At 40.8% G+C, this 20,874-nt stretch overlaps 1 protein-coding gene across 1 annotated transcript in view; it reads left to right on the top strand.

Moving 5' to 3' along the window:
• The first annotated feature begins 1,936 nt into the window (after positions 1 to 1,936).
• LOC139750816 (uncharacterized) overlaps positions 1,937 to 20,874 on the top strand; it is a 391,495-nt gene continuing 372,557 nt past the window's right edge. The window contains exon 1 of the mRNA XM_071665583.1: positions 1,937 to 2,132. The gene's annotated coding sequence lies outside the window, so the exon portion shown is untranslated. The remainder of the gene's footprint in view (positions 2,133 to 20,874) is intronic.

Genomic DNA, 20,874 nt, shown 5'->3' on the forward strand with positions numbered 1-20,874 from the left:
TGGGACGCGTTCTGGCGCAAGTCTCGCTTCGTATTGGTAGAGCCCTCTGGCCTCGCCTCCACTATCTACACCGTGGGCGCCTGTATATCTTCCACACGGTGTTAGCCGACCGGTACAGCCACCGTGCTCTGCATCGTAAGAGTTCTTCGGGATGGCGGTGGTGCGCACCAGGCACGGTGATGTTAATGACCTGGTTTCAAGACGTCTCGAGTCACTTAGTTGGTTCTCTTTACCATAAAGACTCCAGGCGAGGACACAAGTCCTCACAGAGATCAAACCTTGAATGAGAACACAGGGGATAAAAGGAAACTGGAAACAATGATCGTCTGAGAGAGAGAGAGAGAGAGAGAGAGAGAGAGAGAGAGAGAGAGAGAGAGAGAGAGATTGAAACGGAAATAATGAGTGTAGGTGTGCTTTGCAGGTAACGAAAAAAAAAAAAAATTATGAGGCTTCGCCCTGTCGTCGGTCAGTGTTCATGAGACATGAAGTATCACCAGCAATCCTGAGTCAGAGAGAATAAGAGGGTTGGTTCCCGGGCGTCACCTCAACACTCCTACGTCAGGAGGGCAGTACCTCCCTCAGGTGTTGCTGGTGAAGAAGAACTCCAGGGCAGGCATGGGAATGGCAGGCAGTTAGTGTACGACCACGCATCTGTTTCCACCTTGGCCGATCCATGTTTGCCTGAGTGGTTAGGAAATCAAGAGAGATGTTCAAGACAGCTGAGAACAGGAAAAAAAAAAAAAGGGTTCAATTATATGGCTCTGGGAAAACAACCCTTCTTTGTTCTCCGTTAATTCAGACGTCGTTGGATCTCCAGGAGAGAATGGTATTCAATTTCTTAATGAACATGACACCCGGCTCATCGAAGGAGCGAAGAACGAGTGAGCGTCAGAGCACCCAGCTTCATATTTCAGGATCTCTGTATAGCAATCACCTGAGGGAACGGAAACCCACTTTACTGGACCCCATTCCCTGTCCGAGGAATTCTTGAAACTTGTGACCTGTAATTGGGATATGTATAGATGTTACCGGACTACGCCTGCTCGAGGTTACATCGCAAGTGATAAGTGGCATTACTGTGGGGTATAGCCTCCTCAAGGAACTTCTCACTCAAAAGGAGTTTGTATTTCCCTGCTACTGTTAGTAGCGTAGCCTTCTACTGTAGAAGCCTTCAGAAAGAGGGGCCGCGTAAAACTGGGACTCTTTTATAGAAACTGATCCGATTGTAATTACAAATGAATAATTATGAATAGATATCAAGATGGGTAAGAAATCTGTCAACTCTGTTTTTAAGAAATTCTTAAATGAAACGAATTCAAGTGACAAATTACGAAGAAGAATACATTATGAAAGATAATAGCATCTCAAACGGCACTTCTTACCTTACTACAACAGTTACCAGAGATTCTTGAAGAGTAGACTTAATGAAGGAGGAGGAGGGTTTCGCGGGAGGGGGGAAGCGGGAGGTGTGGTGGGTGGAGGTGGTGTGGTGTGGAGGCTCAGTGTGTGTCTGACTCTGGTGGTGGACGGAGGTGCGGGTCGGGGCTCTTGTCACCTCGCTCTCCGGCTTGCCTCCTGCTCCTCCTCCTCCTCCTCCTCTTCCAACACACCCACCCCTTTCCTCCCTCCTCCTCCTCCTCCGCCCGTGGCTGCGTCAGCCTACGTGAGACAGATAGACACATGTACTGTGTTGTGTGTGTGTGTGTATGTGTATGTGTGTTAAGCTAATGTTTTAAATGTGCTTAAAAAAAAAAAAATTGCCCGCTGACCTAATGCTCATTAGCTAACTGATATCACATCACGTTATCAGATAATTAGTCTGCCTGCAAACGCGTAGGGCTTAAGCGCAAGTAAGCGATTATGCAAAGTAAACGAGTCGGAAACACTCATTAACAGTTTGATGATCGTTCATCATGACTAACTTGAAAATGGACGGGAAACAGTCATACCCTCCACAGTAAGTAAGTATTCCCCGCGAAGATCCCTCATCAGTACCCGGGGGTACGTCAACGACCCGTGTCTACTTCTGGGCGGCATCGCGATACTTGGCGAACACGTCTTCGGCTCGAGCGCCAGCCAGCCAAACCAAGAGACCTCTGTCTCCACGCCCAAGAAGACTTTCTTCGAGCTAGGTAAGTATTGGTGGCGACTGGTAGGGTGTTGTGATGGGGGAGATGCGTCATGGCAAGTGATGTCACAACTCGCATCTACGATCCAGTGGGCAAGAGAGAGAGATACATATCTCAGGAGCAAATGTAGTTACGAGGGACAGATGTTATATCTGACTTCTAAAAAGCAGGGGAGAAGCCTTTGGCCAAGGGATAATAAGGCTAAGGAGATCAGCTGTTTTCATAATGGGAAATAGATGGCCATAAGGAGCTGTTCGTCTTACATGCTAACCACAAGGAAGCTTATATATATATCGGGTTAGTAAAGAGACCTTCAATATACTATACACCACAACTTCGCCTCTTCTGTACTGATGTTGTTGACAGACCTGCCACAGTTGGTATGTTGAGTTATGATGAAAGTACAATGAACTTGCAGACCTAAAGCGAATCACTATTACGCGCATTTCCTTTTTTTCCTTTTCGTTTTGTTTCACTATTTTCCGCGAAGTTATTTTCATGTGAAAGAATCATCTCGCGTCAAATTCATTTTATGTCATTGCGTTTCCACACTCTCATCTAACAGGGTCGGATATAAATCTTACATTAAGCTTGATATATATATATATATATATATATATATATATATATATATATATATATATATATATATATATATATATATATATATATATTCTTTCATATGTGTTTGCTATTTCCCCATGTTATTCTTAAGAATAGATGCCTGTGCCTTAAAGGAAAAGAAATCCTCACTTGGCTTCTTCCTCTGTCCCTTCTTTTGGAGAGTAATACAGGAGGAGGGGCAATTTCAACCCTCCTGCTCAAGCCCCTCGTATTTGCCTTCTGCTATACACAGGGTACACGTAGGGGGCATTCTTTCCCCCCTATCCCCATATATATATATATATATATATATATATATATATATATATATATATATATATATATATATATATATATATAATCATTTTCATTCATTTTGAAACTAAGGCAAAAAGGCTTGTCAAATCGTAACTTTCTGTTGCGTGAAGAAGTTTCATACAAAAATAATTAACAACATGCACATTTCTGAATGAAAGACGAATATCTACGTTTATCTTTTCATCCTTGTTTCCCCAGGTGTCATACTTCCAGAAATTAATCCATTACTACTTCTACGACCTTCTTGCAGTGCAATACAGTCATCCTGTCTTTAAGAAATTCGCGGAAATGTCATTTGTTAAGACTTCCAAAGTACACACACACACACACACACACACACACACACACACACACACACATTTATACATACATACATACATACATACATACATACATACATACGCTCAGCAGCAGTGGGAGGATGAACTCCTTCCAAGTGAGAAATTCACTGACGGCAATGTTGTCTTGTTTCGTCAACTGATGATGAGAATACAGCCTCGCCAAAGGCACTTTTCTCGCGCGGTGAAACCTCTAGCAGGCGGAGCCCGGTAACACCCCTCTCTCTCTCTCTCTCTCTCTCTCTCTCTCTCTCTTGTCTTTACATATAATAATAATAATATCAATAATGATAATAATGATAATAATAATAATAATAATAATAATAATAATAATAATAATAATAATAATGATAATAATAATTGTTATTATCATTATCATTATTATTATTACTATCATTATTATTACTATTATTATCATTATTATTATTATTATTATTATTATTATTATAATGATAACAACAATAGCAATAAAAATCGATTGTCTTTATGTATTAATGACAATAATTAACAATCTATTGAATTCAACCCCAATAATGACAAAAAGACATTTAGCCCCAACAATGGAGGGAACTATTCTACATATATATATTTCTTTCTTTCTTTCAAACTATTCGCCATTTCCCGCATTAGCGAGGTAGCGTTAAGAACAGAGAACTGGGCCTTTGAGGGAATATCCTCACCTGGCCCCCTTCTCTGTTCCTTCTTTTGGAAAATTAAAAAGAAAATAATGAGAGGGGAGGATTTCCAGCCCCCGGCTCCCTCCCCTTTTAGTCGCCTTCTACGACACGCAGGGAATACGTGGGAATATATATATATATATATACATATATATATATATATATATATATATATATATATATATATATATATATATATATATATATAAATTAAACATTAAAAACAAAGCTGTGCAGTTTACCAGGGCAGGGGAGAATAGCAAACTGCCGATTGTAGAAACGATAATATGGATGTCTGACCAGAGTGTTAAGTACCCAATACACCATCAACCTACCAACGCTAATACTAACAGTAATCATCTTTCAGCCCACAACGACACACCAAATTCCAGAGTAATCATAGAGCATTTCTAATATATTTGATGGCCATTAGAACATGAAGTAACGATCACTTAGAGGCGGAGAAGGTGTGTATATATATATATATATATATATATATATATATATATATATATATATATATATATATATATATATATATATATATATATATATATATATATATATATATATATATACCATCGTGGTGTTTAGAAAGCTGTGTTAGCCTTGATGGTATATTAATTATGATTATGAAGAAGGCCAATATCATAATGGTAAGAAGGAGGGGGTACTGTGGGAGGCAGCACAGTAGAAAACAAGTGGTATAAAACATTTCCGAATTCACCACAAGCCTCGGTTATAAGTACGTACTTATAGAAAACGGGATTTAACACCGCTACTTTTCTCGGAAATAAAGATGGATGTTGGACATGAAATGCCTCGGGACAATATGGGAGGTGTGAGAAGGGCTGGACGAATGAGGAATGACAGTGAGAGAGAGAGAGGTGTGGTGGTGGTTAAGTGCAGTATGCTTGAGAGAGCTGAAGAGGGCGTGCTGAAATGGTTTGGACATATGGAAGGGATGAGAGAGGAAGGGATGATGTAGAGGGTATACGTATCAGAAGTGGAAGGAGCAAGGAGGAGGGAGATGCCAAGATGGATATAGAAGGATAGAGTGAAAGAATTTGAGTATCTGAGGCCTAAACAAGCAAGAGGTTGTGAGATGTGCAAGGGATAGAATGAATTGGAACCATGTGGTACACAGGGGGCGACGCACGGCAAAGGAGCCGAACCAGGACATATGAAACGGAGCGGGTATAACCAGGAAAAGGTCTGTGGTACCTGGCTGAAGATAGGAGGTTCTGCTTCTGGTTGCGGTGCATTACACATGACAGGTAGAGAATGGATGCAACCGTATCAGTAACGTTCCTTCGTCTGTTTCCGGCGCTACCTTACAAACGTAGGAAACGACAAACAAGATTGAAAACACACACACACACACACACACACACACACACACACACACACACACTTGAAAGTCACCTTTAGTCGGGCTGATTATAATTGTTAGCTGACAAAAGACAGTAAAGACTCGTCAGGAAACTTCTCGCTTCAAAGGAGTCCATCTTGTCCCTGCTACTGGGTGTAGCGCAGCCATGGAGCTGCAGGAACCCCTAGGTAAGGGTCCTGGGAATGTTTGATAATAACAATGATAATATATAGATAGAGCGTTACCGGACTCCGCCTGCTTGTGGTTACGCTGCGAGTGAGAAGCCACCCTCGATGAGGTTATATCATCGGAGCACAATCTCCTCGGACAACTAATCTCTCCCAAGGATCAAACCTACCCCGGCTAATGACTGTAGCGCAGACCTGATGCTGCAAGAACGACTGGGGAAGTGGTCATGGGGTTGTATAACTAATTATGATACTGATAAACATAGGATAATAATAATAATAATAATAATAATAATAATAATAATAATGATAATGATAATAAATATATGTGTTACCAGACTCCACCTGCATATGGTTACACTGCAAATGAAAGGTCACCTTCGGTGAGGCATTATCACTGTCAGTGGAAATTCTCGCTTCAAAAGAGTCCATCATTTCCATGCTACTTGATTGTAGCTCAGTCTTGAAGCTTTAGGAGCCCCATAGAAAGGGGCATATGTTGGGCAATCGTCTGCACGCTCCTGTCAGAAGGGCTACTTCACCATTACTTATCATCACTACGCCCTCCCACCCTCGCCAACACACCCTTTCCTAGCACTGCCGCGCCCTTCCTCCTTGGTCATCCCACCCTCCCTCACCACCACCACCAATTGCTTCCTCACTGGCCATCACACCCTCTCTTACCACAGTGCCCCCTCCCACCCTGGTTACCAGACCCTGAACGGCGAACGGCATTATTCAGTTGTATAACCACTTATCCCGCCATTTTCCCTCTCCATGCCTCCCATATTGCCGGAAGAACCTTCCAACTGAACAGAGAAATACTTTCCCAAAATATTTTACTCTAGGAGACGAGAATTCCTTTCCTGTTCAGGAAATGGATGAATTACTAGCAATCGTGTATGGTAGTCAGTTACTGTGCGTCTAACACCTTCCTCGCCGTGGCTACAGACCAGGGTCCAAGAACTTTTTCCAGGAGTTCCTGCAGCTCCAAGATCGTACTACTCCCACTAGAGGGGGAAACAAAGTCCTTTGGAGTGAGTGGTTCTTTGACGAAAAGGTTGTTCCAGTGATACAACCTCCAAAATAACACACACACACACACACACACACACACACACACACACACACAGCTCCAAAGCTCCGCTACTTCCAGTAGCAGGGAAATGATAAACTCTTTTGAAGTGAAAGTTCTTCGACAAGGGACAACGATCTAATGGAGAAAGTCCAGAGGAGAGCAACAGAGATGGCATTAGAATTACGAGAGCTGAGTTCATGAAAGAGAAATGAGTGAGGGGTGACTTAATCACAACCTCTAAGTTTTTAAAGAGAGACTGAAGACACAGACCGCGAAAAGTTCTTCGAGCAATTTAATGACAGAAAAACCAGAAAATATACCATGAAATTAAGTAAGAATCTTGTTAAACAAGATGTAAAGCAGTTCCTTTGTTGTATAAGCGAGGTAGATGCGTGGAATAAAAGGACTGAGAACATGCTTAATGCAGAGAGCATACATAGATTTACGAATTGTGGGATCGAAGAGGAAGTCCGAGGGATGGAGCCCTATGAGTGTCAAACTCCCTCCCCGTACAGTACAAAAAATAAGGTAATAACACGAATACATATATCTCTTCTTCCCCCACCCCCACACCTTTTCGTTATTTCCCACATAATGAGGTAGCGCCAGGAAAACACGAAGAACATCCTCATATGTTCACATCTACTCTGTAGTTATCATGTATAATATACCACAACAACCTGAGCTCTCCTCCTCACAGCCAAGCTCACACACTTCTTCATGTGCCCTGGTTCAGTCCACTGACGAAGGTGATTATATACATACATATATATATATATATATATATATATATATATATATATATATATATATATATATATATATATATATATATATCGTGCCCTTCATATCTTCATAGAATATCAAGACACAATTCTACCCAGTCTGTTGTACTATCGGAACCTCACTTCCTGTTGTACATCTGGGTCTACTCCACGTCTACGAGGGACTTGTGTGTGTGTGTGTGTGTGTGTGTGTGTGTGTGTGTGTGTGTGTGGAAAGATGGGCGATCTAAAGCCCCTTTTCCCCCCCATCCTTGCCTGCCTGCCCAGGGCAATCAAGACCACCATGATTAGTCTAAGTTTGGCAACTACGAGATTCAGTTTGGATTCTTCTTCTGATCTTATGGCAGCAGCGATATTCTGTCTGATAATTAGTTACATTCAATTAGGACTGTAATTGCCTCTTCCTAACCCAGAGAAGAAAAAGAGATAGATAATCATTACCCTTACAAGATGTGTACGTCAGTTCGTACTCTTATTTATAATAACAGTAAATGCACGTTCAAGAATTCCAACGCTAACTTTAATTTTACAAGTCTGACGACAAACAAATTCACAACACTGATATAAGAAATGCTGAAGAACTATTAAATACACTTCAGATAACAGAGATCTTGAACAGCTCCAAAAAAAAATGAAAAAAAAAAATGGATTCGAACTTGAACATCACAGCTGAAAACCAGCGTCTTCAATGAAGGCTGAATTTCAGATTGAGGAACCTCCAGCTTATCACTGGAAACACCGGCTTCAGGAGAGACGAAGTCATTTCACTTTGGACCAATCATGAGACATCGGTGTGATGACGCCTGCGTTATACCTCCGTCATTATGACTAGCTTCTGTAAACGGCGATAACCTCACTTGGATCACTACGAATGATTTATGAAAAAGAAAAAAAAAAACGATGGTTTTTATCACACTTATCATCGTAAACTTTAAGAATATTGGGTTATCCTGCCACGGAGAGGCGAAAACTCGCTCAAAATGCTACCTTAAATAAGGTAAGCAATGTTCACGGTACGAGTCTTCGTCTTCTTCCAGCCATCTTGAAGGCTCCCGCAATCGCTGAAGACAAATGAGCCTCCATGGTGTGGTGGTCAGCTTGGCTGCCCACATGAATCAGCGGATCAGGGATCGAGCTGCGGACTAAGCAGCCAACTGGCTTACTCCTAACCTAACCTAATCCAACCTGCGCTTTTGAGAAGGATTGATATATGACTACATACATTATATATACCTCGCAAATGCGGGAGATGGCGAATAGTATGAAAGAAGAATATATATATATATATAGGGAGCGGGTGGCTGGAAATCCTCCCCTCTCGTTTTTTTTTTTTTTTTTAAATTTTCCAAAAGAAGGAACAGAGAAGGGGGCCAGGTGAGGATATTCCCTCAAAGGCCTAGTCCTCTGTTCTTAACGCTACCTTGCTAACGCGGGAAATGGCGAATAGTATGAAAGATATACATATATAAATATATATATATATATATATATATATATATATATATATATATATATATATATATATATATATATATATATATCAGTATCTACCGGCCGAGGGGACATCTCCAGCAACATGAACAACAGCCAGTTTATGACAGGAAATCATAATGTGTAAGCTATTAGTGCGAAAGGCGCGACAGCACGTCGCTAGGCACTGAAGGACGCGTTCAGTACACTCCACCAATATTGGAGGCGTCCTCGTTGCCTGCTGTTCCTTCCCTAAACAGATATTGGATATTCAGTCATCGGCTTTGTCATATCAGCCCTGCCAATTGATGGCTAGTTTCCTGACGTTAAACATCAGTTGGCTGAGAAGGAGGAAGAAAGTGTTAAGAGATATATAAGCTACGAGACAGTGGAGTTTTCAAAGACGAAAATGCTATTTTCTGACACATATACTTTACACCTTATCAGTGTTCCCAGCGCTATTAAACCTCCTACCCAGATCATATATAGATTCTCTTTTTTTTTTTTTGTGCCAGAAATGTGTTTAAACATTTGGTGAACTTGGCGCATCGATCCCTCATTAGGTGAGGCAGAGGCTGGAAATGTTAATTAGGGTCATAGAGACGTGGTCAGGACATAATTAATCTTAATTGGTTTAAGATGTTCATTTTTCTATTAATCTAGTACTGTGGCTTTGGTTCTTGAAAACCTATTTACGTAGAGACCTCGACAGGTAAAAGACTTAGCTTCGTAGAGACCAGGACTCCTAAAAACCCAAAGTCGTGGAAACCCAGACGTGTAGAAAGCCAGCTTCGAAGCAGAGACCCTGGATCGCTGAGATTTAGAACCTGTTAATAACCAGCTTCGAAGCTGAGAACCAGAATCGTTGAGAACGAGTTTCGTTGAGACCCAGCCTCCTGGAGACCTAAACTCCTTAAGACCCAGATTCATAGACATCCAGAGTCAAAGACTTGACCGTCTTAGATCCGAAGAGATCCAGGATTTGTGGAGATCCAGTGTCATGCAGACCCAGATTGGAAATGACGCGTGAAGACGCAGCAGCTTGGTGGAAACCCAACCTCGAAGAGAAACCTGGGCTAATAGAAACCTAGAATCATAGACTTCCAGACAACAAGACACCTAGATTTATAAAGAAGATCTAGAATCGACAAGGTTAAGATTACCTTTGGCAAGACTACCTAAACTAGCAAGATTTGAACGGTAAATAATAACAAGTCTCACTTAATCGCTTCATTCTGTCTTTTTAATGACCATGTTGATTCCCAGGTGAGGTAATTAGGCTGACAAATTGCATTAAGTGAATCACAAAAGGTTAGAATTATATGTAGCATGGGTGTAAGGACTCATTATTATAATATTCAGCGTGATAATGTTTAGTGTCCAGTAGGATTTGTGTGTTTACAGTTGTGTTGATTATTTCATGTCTGTCGTGTTGCAGTTTTAATGTTCAGTCTTCTAGTTTAATGCCTCGTGTGTGTGTGTGTGTGTGTGTGTGTGTGTGTGTGTGTGTGTGTGTGTGTGTGTGTGTTCCAATTCATGTAAGACTCGAGGAATTAGTTCCAAGTGACTATTTCCTCATTTTTTTCTGATCATTTATACAAAGTGATGACTTCTCCATAACTATCATCATAACCCCTACACATACCAAGTTGAACTTAGACAGATTAACACAAATGACAACTGTCGTCCGTCTAGTGACAAGTCTTTCTTGTGACACCAACACGTCAATATCCCAGCGACGACTGAGGCGCCAATAGCGTGTCCATGACGAAGTGAATGCTGTTCCAAAACTAATTCGATTCCTAAAGTCATATCAAAACAACACAGCTCCCTATACGCCTTCCTAAGCAACACTACACACGCAGAGAACCCAGTATTAATTCTGGACAAAGATGAAACATCAAAAGAGCTTATTAAACTGTTAGCTCCTGCGATTTACAAGACTGTAGGATCGAACCTTGAGATTCGCGCCACTTGCTTCTCTTTAAACACCGTCCATAACCTTAGTAACAGAGTAAAGGTATATTTATAACCCTGCCACACGTGGAATTAGTAGGCGATATATTACGTCTGAATCAGAGCACTCGACCCTCCTTCCGTGTTTAGTTGTGCAACTTCACAACCCCGCTCATGGGACTCCCTCACCTTCGAGGCTGACGTCCAAGCGGGAGTAAAGTAAGTTGGGATCCCTTAAGAGTGAGTAGACCCTCGACGAAGCTGTTACTCCTCCTTTCCGTCAAGCTGACGATGAACACAGCCTCGTCGAAGGTGTGAACCCCTCGCTCGCGATGTTACGACTTCGCTAACGGGTGTGACGACCAGCTGGCGGAGTCCTGTAAACACTCCGTCTCTAACTCTACTTTAGACGCTTCCACGCCTACTTCTACCCAGCCGACCACCTACGGCTGACCGTACGCTGTCTCTTAAGTGGTTTTTCCTCCGGCGAAGCTCCCTGTGGACTTCCCTAGCCTTAATGAATGGAACACAGTGAGAGCTCAGGGGGAGCAGCGGCCAGAACAATACACACACACACACACACGGCAACAATATCACAAAGCAAGTCAAGAATATAAATATAAATCTAAATTGTTAAAATCTTAAATCAAACTATCTACAATTATTATTACTTACAACTAAAAACAAGCTTCATTATATCATGGAGGAACTTGAGATTAACCTTATAAATGATTCTCTTGCAGATTCAGAGGTTAGTCAATAACTTAACCAAGTTTTACAGATATTCTCAGATATTTTCTGAATTCATAGATGAGCAATTTGAGGTTTTTGGAAATACCGGATTAAAGTTAAAGTTATCCAAGGCCATCTGGAGAGGATATCATCCCAGAATTAAACCAAAGATTCCTCATGACGCAATAAATATTTCAGTTTTGCATTTTAATGATAGTTGAACTTTAGTTCAACCGTCTACTCAAAGCCTGGAATGTAAAGGCAGTCTTCAGAAATCCATGTACTGTTAAGAACATGTTCATCGCGATAGTACCAGACAAATCAAGAGAGGCTTTTCTTAGAAAGTTCCTTGCAAAAAGTGTCATATATATATATTTCACACAGGACGGACTGCAAAGGACCTTGCTGCCAGACGTAAACATGACAAACACAACTTGGTGCCAGGGCAGGAATCCCACGTCTTAACTATGCACGTTAGGGATAATAATCACTGTTGTGATGGGATAAATGTAGCATCGATCATATCACATAATGCTTTCCATATTACTGAACGTAATCTTATCAGTCATACACAGACGGTCAACACGAATGTTTGGCAACGGAGTTGTATACATTGGGCAACGTTATCGTACACATGATCTGCAAGCAGCTTGATGTAGTGTCATGGTTTAACAACGTGATGATCGACAAGAGAGAATGGAAACTCTCGCCCGACGTGACGTAACGTTACATTCCATCGGTGTGTGTGTCTGTGTGTGTGTGTGTGTGTGTGTGTGTGTGTGTGTGTGTGTGTTGCAGTAGGTCGCAATGATGTGCGTGATCTAGTACTTGCTAATAACCAGCGAGGAGAAATGGAAGGCGATAATGCACCTGGGACTTAACGTGTTTCATAGTATATATATATAAATATATATATATATATATATATATATATATATATATATATATATATATATATATATATATATATATATATGTAAGAGGCGAAAGATGAGCATGTCATTCAAAATAAGATACCCATTGCCAGACCAAACATCCATCAGTTTCTTTTTTCTTTTCCTACAAAATTATGAAAAAGAAAAATTCCAAAAACCTAAATTCAATTTTCATGCCTTCGAAAATAACTTACGGTGAATAATGAGTATCTAAACCATGATATCCCGCGCGCGTCTCATGCATTCCATCGGAAGACATGCTTCTGAATCTATTGCTCTATGACCACAGACGGATCAGCAACGAACAGCAGTGTGTGTGTGTGTGTGTGTGTGTGTGTGTGTGTTTGTGTGTGTGTGTGTGTTTGTGTGTGTGTGTGTGTGTGAATGTGTGTGTGTGTGAATGTGTGTGTGTGTGAATGTGTGTGTGTGAATGTGTGTGTGTGTGTGTGTGTGTGTGTGTGTGTGTGTGTGTGTGTGTGTGTGTGTGTGTGCGCGCGTAGGCATAAAGACATGGCACATATATACAAGATGAAGAGACGTGTCAACACGAATGTAAAAATCCTCTCCTCGTAACGTAGAAACGGTAAACACACGAACAGCACAGACAGGCAGACAAAGAGACGGACAGACGGGCAAACAGTTGTACAGACAGACAGGCAAACAAAGGTCACTTACCGGGGAAAGATACTCTAATTAACGTACTCAACACAACATGTCGACACAATTAACTTTCTTGAGAAAACGTTAAAGTCTCACAGAATAAATATATATATATCTCACTCTTAATGAAATGACATAAATAGAATGATGCCTCCTTGGTGCATCCTCGTGTTCTCATCCTCAGCATACATGAAGAAGTAAATCTTATTCATCCAGGTGCATATAGAAATGGACTAATGAAATGCAGATGAGGATATAATATTACAAAACTCAATTGGCATTTGAAGCCTTGATAAATAATCGGATGAAAACGTAATAATAGAAACAACTCACTGATGCGAAAGATAACTGAGAATGAATCATGATAAAGAGAAATACATTTGCGAAGTATACACCACAGTATAAGACCATAAGTGAAGTATACACCACAGTATAAGACCATAAGTGAAGTATACACCACAGTAAAACAGCATAAGTGAAGTATACACCACAGTATAACTGCATAAGTGAAGTATACACCACAGTATAACAGCATAAGTGAAGTATACACCACAGTATAACAGCATAAGTGAAGTATACACCACAGTATAACAGCATAAGTGAAGTATACACCACAGTATAAGACCATAAGTGAAGTATACACCACAGTATAAGACCATAAGTGAAGTAAGTAACCCGCAGTAAGTGAAGTATACACCACAGTATAAGACCATAAGTGAAGTATACACCACAGTATAAGACCATAAGTGAAGTATACACCACAGTATAAGACCATAAGTGAAGTATACACCTCAGTATAAGACCATAAGTGAAGTATACACCACAGTAAAACAGCATAAGTGAAGTATACACCACAGTATAACAGCATAAGTGAAGTATACACCACAGTAAAACAGCATAAGTGAAGTATACACCACAGTATAACAGCATAAGTGAAGTATACACCACAGTATAACAGCATAAGTGAAGTATACACCACAGTATAACAGCATAAGTGAAGTATACACCACAGTATAAGACCATAAGTGAAGTATACACCACAGTATAACGCCATAAGTGAAGTATACACCACAGTATAACAGCATAAGTGAAGTATACACCACAGTATAACAGCATAAGTGAAGTATACACCACAGTATAACAGCATAAGTGAAGTATACACCACAGTAAAACAGCATAAGTGAAGTATACACCACAGTATAACAGCATAAGTGAAGTATACACCACAGTATAACAGCATAAGTGAAGTATACACCACAGTAAAACAGCATAAGTGAAGTATACACCACAGTATAACAGCATAAGTGAAGTATACACCACAGTATAACAGCCATAAGTGAAGTATACACCACAGTATAACACCATAAGTGAAGTATACACCACAGTATAACACTATAAAACAATGTTTAAAGTGGAAATAACATCCACAGGTCTTGCAGTTATTTGCTGAGGGGGAAGATGAGAGTATAACTCTCTCTGTAAAATGAAATTCTAGAATATAACATGACAACAACAGCTAATGAAGAGGGAACTACAGAACAATGTGAAAGGCAAGAGTGAGAGCCAAAACGTTATCCCGCACTGTTAAACTCATTCTATCAAATCATAGAAAAAAAAAAGTTACGGTCCACTAATGAACATATCATCTATGTCTCCGATCTCATTTGTAAGATTTAAAGATGAATTCATTTTTGTTTTGTCATCTATCTTGTGCTGTATCATTTCTAATAAATGTGACTGAAGATGAGCAGTGTTCGTTTACCCGAAACTTCTCACGTCATTCAAGAATAGGATAAAAATTGATACAGGACTTTAAATTCACACTTTGTCTGAGAAGTAAAACCTTTGGTGATAAAAACCGACGCAAAAAACAGAAAGCCAGTACGTGTTGAGTATGCAATGATATTCATTAAACACACACACACACACACACACACACACACACACACACATATATATATATTTTTTTTTTTTTTTATACTTTGTCGCTGTCTCCCGCGTTTGCGAGGTAGCGCAAGGAAACAGACGAAAGAAATGGCCCAACCCCCCCCCCCCATACACATGTATATACATACGTCCACACACGCAAATATACATACCTACACAGCTTTCCATGGTTTACCCCAGACGCTTCACATGCCTTGATTCAATCCACTGACAGCACGTCAACCCCTGTATACCACATCGCTCCAATTCACTCTATTCCTTGCCCTCCTTTCACCCTCCTGCATGTTCAGGCCCCGATCACACAAAATCCTTTTCACTCCATCTTTCCACCTCCAATTTGGTCTCCCTCTTCTCCTCGTTCCCTCCACCTCCGACACATATATCCTCTTGGTCAATCTTTCCTCACTCATTCTCTCCATGTGCCCAAACCACTTCAAAACACCCTCTTCTGCTCTCTCAACCACGCTCTTTTTATTTCCACACATCTCTCTTACCCTTACGTTACTTACTCGATCAAACCACCTCACACCACACATTGTCCTCAAACATCTCATTTCCAGCACATCCATCCTCCTGCGCACAACTCTATCCATAGCCCACGCCTCGCAACCATACAACATTGTTGGAACCACTATTCCTTCAAACATACCCATTTTTGCTTTCCGAGATAATGTTCTCGACTTCCACACATTCTTCAAGGCTCCCAGGATTTTCGCCCCCTCCCCCACCCTATGATCCACTTCCGCTTCCATGGTTCCATCCGCTGCCAGATCCACTCCCAGATATCTAAAACACTTTACTTCCTCCAGTTTTTCTCCATTCAAACTCACCTCCCAATTGACTTGACCCTCAACCCTACTGTACCTAACTACCTTGCTCTTATTCACATTTACTCTTAACTTTCTTCTTTCACACACTTTACCAAACTCAGTCACCAGCTTCTGCAGTTTCTCACATGAATCAGCCACCAGCGCTGTATCATCAGCGAACAACAACTGACTCACTTCCCAAGCTCTCTCATCCCCAACAGACTTCATACTTGCCCCTCTTTCCAAAACTCTTGCATTCACCTCCCTAACAACCCCATCCATAAACAAATTAAACAACCATGGAGACATCACACACCCCTACAGCAAACCTACATTCACTGAGAACCAATCACTTTCCTCTCTTCCTACACGTACACATGCCTTACATCCTCGATAAAAACTTTTTACTGCTTCTAACAACTTGCCTCCCACACCATATATTCTTAATACCTTCCACAGAGCATCTCTATCAACTCTATCATATGCCTTCTCCAGATCCATAAATGCTACATACAAATCCCTTTGCTTTTCTAAGTATTTCTCACATACATTCTTCAAAGCAAACACCTGATCCACACATCCTCTACCACTTCTGAAACCACACTGCTCTTCCCTAATCTGATGCTCTGTACATGCCTTCACCCTCTCAATCAATACCCTCCCATATAATTTACCAGGAATACTCAACAAACTTATACCTCTGTAATTTGAGCACTCACTCTTATCCCCTTTGCCTTTGTACAATGGCACATATATGGATCATAGGGTGGGGGAGGGGGCGAAAATCCTGGGAGCCTTGAAGAATGTGTGGAAGTCGAGAACATTATCTCGGAAAGCAAAAATGGGTATGTTTGAAGGAATAGTGGTTCCAACAATGTTGTATGGTTGCGAGGCGTGAGCTATGGATAGAGTGGTGCGCAGAAGGATGGATGTGCTGGAAATGAGATGTTTGAGGACAATGTGTGGTGTGAGGTGGTTTGATCGAGTAAGTAACGTGAGGGTAAGAGAGATGTGTGGAAATAAAAAGAGCGTGGTTGAGAGAGCAGAAGAGGGTGTTTTGAAATGGTTTGGGCACATGGAGAGAATGAGTGAGGAAAGATTGACCAAGAGGATATATGTGTCGGAGGTGGAGGGAACGAGGAGAAGAGGGAGACCAAATTGGAAGTGGAAAGATGGAGTGAAGAAGATTTTGTGTGATCGGGGCCTGAACATGCAGGAGGGTGAAAGGAGGGCAAGGAATAGAGTGAATTGGAGCGATGTGGTATACCGGGGTTGACGTGCTGTCAGTGGATTGAATCAGGGCATGTGAAGCGTCTGGGGTAAACCATGGAAAGCTGTGTAGGTATGTATATTTGCGTGTGTGGACGTATGTATATACATGTGTATGGGGGTGGGTTGGGCCATTTCTTTCGTCTGTTTCCTTGCGCTACCTCGCAAACGCAGGAGACAGCGACAAAGCAAAAAAAAAAAAAATATATATATATATATATATATATATATATATATATATATATATATATATATATATATGTATATATATATATATATATATATATGTATGAAAATGATAATATAAACGCGACAGAAAGAGAGAAATCTGAACAGTAGACCGTACACCCATAAAGCAAACAATTAAAAACCCACCCATTACCCATATATCACACAATAACCCATTAACTCACGCTCCCAACAAATATAAAGACATTACAGACATTACAGTACACATTGTAAGAGCATTAAGTCTACGGAGACACACGTGTTAATTTTACAGACACGACACAAGGCGTACGGGAGCTTATTATCCACCAAGGCTCACTTGCACAATTCAGGTACACAGTAACACTTGACAAGGCGTGTCTGATTACCCATCCTTGTTATAATATTGGAAACAAAAGTCTGGAGGGACAGCAACTCCAATTTTTTTTAGAGGGACAGCGACTCCAATTTTTTGGAGGGTCAGCAACTCCACATTTCACTCACACAGCTCAAGTCTACCACACACACTAATCACCAGTTGTACATAAAAGAAGTTGACGATCTTACTTGCACAAACAACTCTAACTTAACAAATATTATGTACACTATGTTTCAGAAAATAAAGTTTTGGCAGAATATCACTGGATTTTTAGAATGTACAATTCTCGTCATCTATTCTTAAGAAGTGACTTCCAGTGACAAAACAAGACTGAAATATCTATCAGTCAGACCGAAGCCTTCGCTCTGTGTGATACCCACCATCCTTCCAATGATCCACGTGACTTTAGAGAACATCGTTTAAATTATAACGAAAAAGATCGATAGAGCTCCCATTCTCCCCCCCCCCCCCCCTCCCTCCCCCGACCCAAAAAAAGTTACGGGTCCAGGAAGAATTTACCGTCAGGTGAAAAAAAAAAAAAAAAAACGATGTCGCGGTTCAGCTGCGTCTAGACCGACTGTTAAAATTTTGATAACCAGATTAATCTTCCAGAGTAACCAAGCATCGATCCCAGCCTCACCGCAAGACGAATCACATAATCTATACCCACAAAAGTTTCAACGATTTGTACGACTGATTTATACATACATATATATATATATATATATATATATATATATATATATATATATATATATATATATATATACTCACAAACACAGTTGATCACCGTTTCTCGCGTTGGCGAGGTAGCGCCAGGAACAGACGAAGAAAGGCCTTATCCGCTCACATCCATTCTCTAGCTGTCATGTGTAATACACCGACACCACAACTCCCTAGCCACATCCAGGCACTACAGACCTTTCCTTGGTTTACCCCGGCTGCTCCACATTCCCTGGTTTAGTTCGCTGACAGCACGCCAACCCCTGTATACAACATCGTTCTAATTTACTCTATCCCACGCATGCCGGTCACCCTCCTGCATGTTAAAGCCCTGAGCACTCAAAATCTTTTTTACTTCATTCTTCTATCTCCAGTTTTGTCTCCCCCTTCTTCTTATCCCCTCCACTTGTGACACATGAATCCTCTTCGTCAACTTCTCTCTACTTATTCTCTCCATGTATATAAACCATTTCAGGACATCCTCTTCAGCTCTCTCAACCACACTTTTTGTTACCATATCTCTCTTTAATCCTTTTATTACTTTTTAAATCAAACTACTTTACACCCGTCCCCAGGCCCATCTTGTGACTCAACTTCATTTTCATGGTTCCATTTGCCACCATGTCCTCTTCCAGGTGTCTTAAACACTCCACTTCTACCAAATTTTCTTCATTCAAACTCATACCCCAGAAATCCTGTCATCCTGCTCTGCTAAACTCAATAACCTTCCTTTTATTCACATGGACTTCCACTTTTCTCTTTTCACATACTTTCAAAACTCAGTCACCAACTCCTGCAGTTTCCCAGTTGAATCGGCCAACAGTGCTGTATCATCAGCCGACAACAACTGGTGTACTTCCCAGGCCTCGCAACCCCCTGCAGACTGCATACTCACCCTTGTCTCCAAGACCCTTACGTTTACCCCTTCATCATCCATAACCAAATCAAACAGCCATGGCGACATCACACACCACTGCAGCATACCTACCTTCACCTGGAACCACTCACCCTCCTCTCTATCTCTTCGCAATCACATCTTACTCTCATAAAAAAAATCTTCACTGCTTTTTATACCTTTCCTCTCACAGCATATACTCGTAGCAGCTAAGGCATCTCTGTCAACCCTATTAATGCTTTCTCTAGATCCAACAATGCCATAGGCAAATCTTTCTGTTTTTCTAGGTATTTTTCACATACAGTCTTCAAAGCAAACACCGGATCCATACATCCTTTACCACTCCCGAAACAGCATCGTTCCTCCTCAGTCTGATGCTCTGTGCATGTCGCGACCCTCTCAATCATCCCTCTTCCATATAACTTACAAGGTACGCTCAACCTTTGTCTCTCTTTCCTTTATACAATGGTAATAATATACGTGTATATCCCTAATCCTTAGGCACCTTCCTATGATTCCAACTGACCAATCAAAACAAGCATCCCTTCTATCATCAAAATTCAACTGTAACATCCTCGCCATTTTCGTCTTACACAAGGCTTTCACGACCACTTTTCTCTTCACCAAACCACCCGATCAAACACATCCTATATCTGCCAACCTATCATCCAAACACCATCTCTTCACCTCCTCATATACCTGTTTCCACCTCTCCATCTTCCCCTTCACCGAGGTTCCCATGTGATCTTTTGTTTTTCTTTTTTCTCTAACTAATAACCTTCCTTCAAAACTTTCAGCTTCCAAGAAGCACCCTTTCCTTCTCTCTCCCCTTCCATCCGATCCATCCTCTCCCCTCTCCATCCTTCAGCTAATCTCCCCCTCTCCCCACTCCATCCCTCAGTTAATCTCTCCCCCTCTCCCCCTTGCTTACTCTCCCTCAATAATGTGATTGAGTTCCAATGCATCTCTGGCTGCTAATGACTGGTCCAATTAAAAACATATATATTCCTTGCTAGTACGTCATAAAAGTTCTTAAACAAATATTTAACGTTTGAGTGATGAAAAAACTCGTTCCCATGATACTTAATGAACTAGAAAGTAGTATTTAGATCATTTTTTTTCTGATCTAAATCAACTTTGAAAACCTCTGATGTGGAATGAATCAATAAGGATCGAACTCTCCAAATGTAACCAGTGGACAGTGCAGCCTCGTATTTTGTGGTTGTGGACAATAAGACAAGAAATGTATACTCACATATCTATCTATCTATCTATCTATCTATCTATCTATCTATCTATCTATATATATATATATATATATATATATATATATATATATATATATATATATATATATATATCATGATTAGCCAAATACCTATTTCTATGAAAGTGTGCTAGTCT

Source organism: Panulirus ornatus, chromosome 10 (assembly GCF_036320965.1).
Source record: "Panulirus ornatus isolate Po-2019 chromosome 10, ASM3632096v1, whole genome shotgun sequence".
Taxonomy (NCBI): domain Eukaryota; kingdom Metazoa; phylum Arthropoda; class Malacostraca; order Decapoda; family Palinuridae; genus Panulirus; species Panulirus ornatus.